Raw genomic sequence first — 4,429 nt, 5'->3', positions numbered from 1 at the left:
TGAGAGGAGAAAGGGGAGATCGTCATCCTCGAAATTTGTTCATATTGGCGAGGGAAGAGAAAGAGATCAGGACGAAGGGAGATGATCCAAGGCCGTCTTCGAGAATCTTGGCCTACAACCAATCACCGTTATGGCATCTACCAGTTCGGCGACCAGTTCAACCACGGCATCGTCTGATGGGGAATAAAGATTATTTGACCATGGAACATACGGGTGAAATGGATGTCCAAGAGAAAAGGGATCTGACATCCCCATGGAAACATAGAAAGCACTCTCCCCAAGGTTTGTTGATGATATAAGTTATGTTATAAGTAGAGGTGGGTAATGGAGGTGTAAGATTTTTCTTTTTAAGATGAAAAAGAAGAAGAGAAGAAAAGGAAAGAAGAAGAAAGTATTAAAAGGTAGATGAATCATGAGAAGTAGTAGTAGTAGTAGTTATATACTGTAATTGTTATCATTTTGATTATATTTTTATGATTATTACTATTATTATTACTATTGTTGTTATTATCACTATCATTATCATCATCATCATCACTATTATTATCATTATTTCATTGTTGTTATTATTATCAGTATTATTATTATTATTACTGTTATTATTATTTTTCTATCATTATTACTTACAGATGTAGTGGATATTGCCTGTCGTTAATCATTAAAAATAGGTCGATTCAAATAATGGTAAGATGATATTAAGTTTGTCCACTGCTGTTGTAACCATCTCTTATCTTAATTTTCATGTTAAAGACCTGGAATTTGCCTTTGACATCTGGCCCTATACCTCTAAAACAACTAAGAGACCGGGCTCCAGTTCTTCCAGGATGCCTTGATTGACCATGTTGACGAAAGAATGAGGAGGAAGAGTGGCGGAGGAGGAGGAAGAGCAGAATGAGGGAATTGATTGGTCGGAGAAATATATAGGGGTGGGGATGAGGAGGTGACGTCATCCAAGCCCACCCCAGCACCCAGATGATTATGATGGGGAATGAAAATGAACATTAACAGAGATCTCCCCCTTTCTTCTCTCTTGAGAGAGAGGAAGGGAATGGACGAAAGAATTTAGGATGGGAATAGGAGCAACGATAATTCTCTCAAGAAAAAATCTGGCCGTCTCTGTGAGGTCTCGGCCTTCAATAGCAAATTGATCTCGCATCTACCAGGTGGACATCCAGATCCACGACACCATGGGGACTAAGGACGATTTCGACATCGAGCATAAGAATGAAATGGACGTTGAAGAAGAGAGAGTCCTGGTCGTCTTCGGGGAAAACCATGAAACAGCCTCACCAAGGTTTGTTTATTACTTTCTTAAAAGTAAAGTTAGAAGCGGAAGAGGAAAAGGAAGAACAACAAAAAATCAAGAAAAACAACACAGGAACAAAAAAAGAATAAACAAGGAATGAGAAAACGAAAATAAGAGGGAAAGGGGAAATGGAAGGACTATTATCTATATTGTCAAAATTGTCCTACATCATGAGATTAATCATTATTTTTATTATCTTCATTATCACTGATATTAGGTAACGACGATGAGCTTTCCGTTTCTACTTCGCTTACACCCGCAACAATTGGTAGCCCGATCATTCAACTGTTCTACTAGCATGATATCTTGAGTGTTGGAGGAGTAATATATACATCATATCCCACCAGGTTGGTCAAAATTAAAGAATAAAATACATATAATCCTGAACAAATATGTAGCTAATCAAACAGACATTATCGATTAACGGCAACCAAACACGTACGAGGTTAGAACGAAAAGAGCATATCGAAATATCTGAAAGTAAATCCATATAATAATAATTTCTGAGATAAAATCTTCTTTCGTCATATATAATATGAGAAGATTTTGTTATTATTCTTATTTTTTGTTTCATATTTTGTTAAAGTAGGTGGCTGCTCTTTTGAATCGACGTATCCAGAGCCCCGCCAACGTCAACAAATGAATAGTCTCCTAACAGTTCATGAATGACTAACAGTGAGGAAAGGGCGAGAAGGAGGTCTTACTAGTACGAAGAGAAAGAAATGCGGTGATCATTATCCAATGGTACGTTTTTAAGTACAAATTTTGAAAAACAGGAGTATATTATATTGGCATGATGATAAAAATATCGCTGAACTGGCAAGACGTTGAAAGGAACTTAATTTCATAATTACATAATGACTCTCCGTCCGACAAATTGATTATAAATTGCTATTTCAGCATTATTAGTTAAATACTGATTTACTCCAAAAACTCTTGATATAAGGGGAGCGTTTCATGAAAGGACTTGTCAGACGTTTTATCCGACAGTTAACATAGTAACAGTGCTTCTTAACCAATCAGAATCCAGGAAAGTTGTCAGATGTGACAACTTGTCGGACGAAAATATTGATGAAACGCCCCCTAGAAATAGAGTTTTAAAATCTTCAGAAAACTTATCGTTGTTAACTCTCCTTGGAGTTTATCGTCAATTAAAAATGTCTCTCAAAAATTTTCATTCTATCGAAAGACATGAGAGTGTGGGGGTTTAATTCTCTTTCCATATTTATGACGCGCCCTATCCTGCAATTTCGATGATCCTACCCACAACTGACAATATTGAAATAATTAACACGGAATATTGCACTTTCTCATTAACTATTTTGTTTACTTTCCGTTTGTTACTTTTCGTTGGCAGAAAACGAGAGCATTGTGGGTGACGTAGCAACGCATCTTCGAAATGAAACAGCAGCAAAATTATATAGAAGTTTTAAGAAGACTCGTCTTCCTTCACGGCGCACTACACATCAGCAGAATCATCTTAAACTTAAATAAGCTCCAGGTGTAAATGAACGTGTCATCATGCACGGTGCACTTCACATCAGCAAAAAACTCATCTTTAAGTTAAATAAGATCAGCGTATTAAAGGCTCGTCGTCGTGTATGACCCACTTCACATCAACAAACTCATCTTGAAGTAAAGTGAGCACAAAGTGTAAATGAACTCATCATCATGCGTGGATGCAATTTCTCATCACCATTTTTTTGCAAAAATTAATCGTCAAACAGTAAAAAATGCGACTATCACTCAATCAGTTACACAAACTAAAGCTTAATGTGAAGATGAACGTAAGACCTTGATCCTGTTGTTGTTTTTGTTGTTGTTAATGTTAATGTTTACCTGTGGTCAGTGAGAATCAGTTACTTCAGGTAAAGGTTATACAAACAGAATCAGGGTAAAGTTGAAATCGTGTAAAACTGAGAAAACTGCAAAAGAAATGTTTATACAAAGAAATGAATTATCCCACCTTAACCCTAAAAAGACTGGGGGGGCTAATTCAGCCCCCCCCCCCCGACATTTTTCGCGATAAATCCACCGCGCAAAATTTTTGGGCCGCGTCGCTCGCTGACTTTTTACTTTCAAGTCTTGCACAACTTTTGAGACCAAAATTGTGACCCCCAGGTACGCGGTTCCGAAAATACGCAACATTTCGTAAGTGCATGCAGACCAAAAATTACTCAAAAACGTGAATTTGTGTACAAATCCAATGCAAATAGTGTTTTTAGCCAAAATTCATAAATGTTTCATTATTTTTCCTGTTACTGCTTAAAATAATTGAATGTTATCTTTTTTATGTTTTTTATAGTTTTGTAGATAGTGCCATGGGTAACACGTGTGCCAATTTTCGTCGCGATCGCGCGATCGACGCCCGAGATCTTAAGGGGGGCTGAATCAGCCCCCCCCCCCGTCTTCTTAGGCGTCAAAATAGCCAAGTCTACATTAGGGTTAAGAATGCTAACAATAATTTAAACAAATTACCCTAAGGTATCTCTTTATTAAAAAAAAGAAATCTAAGAAAAATAAATACAAAGAAACCAAACAAATTTCTTTGGAATATCGTAGTGGCTGTCTAGAGATAGAAAGAGGCGATGACGGTGGCGAAATGGCGGAGAGAGAGAGGGGAAAAAAGGAAAAGAAAACGAGTACGTGGAGTAGACATAAATGGTGAAATCATTTTGATTAAAAATAAAAAGACAGAAGCATGACGATTTCCAGGTCTTCTAAAACAAACAAAACCGGGGTAACGATTTAAAATAGGTTTAAAGATCCTATTCTCACTTGAAGAATTTTACAATTATTTATCGTTACTTTAATATCCAAAATTAGATTAACAAACCAAATTTCATTTATTTTTCGATCTCCCTGATAACCTCGTGTTACCGAGAATTGAAATCGGTTAAGACTACTCGCAAGTTTTGTGATTGATGTTATGTAGGCATAGTTATTTAATATTGTGATTAATCTTGATCAATCGCGACTCTTTCTGTCTGTACATTGGGTCATTTCATGCATCGAACTGAAAAGTTTGCATCGAGTTGCCTAAATGTATTTTACCGCTGATGGCAGTATACCAGAATAGCGATAACTGAAACGTTGAGAGAACATCGGCGGCCTACTTTAAAC

The sequence above is a fragment of the Lytechinus variegatus genome, chromosome 10 (assembly GCF_018143015.1).
Source record: "Lytechinus variegatus isolate NC3 chromosome 10, Lvar_3.0, whole genome shotgun sequence".
Classification (NCBI taxonomy): domain Eukaryota; kingdom Metazoa; phylum Echinodermata; class Echinoidea; order Temnopleuroida; family Toxopneustidae; genus Lytechinus; species Lytechinus variegatus.
This window is presented reverse-complemented; position numbering follows the sequence as displayed.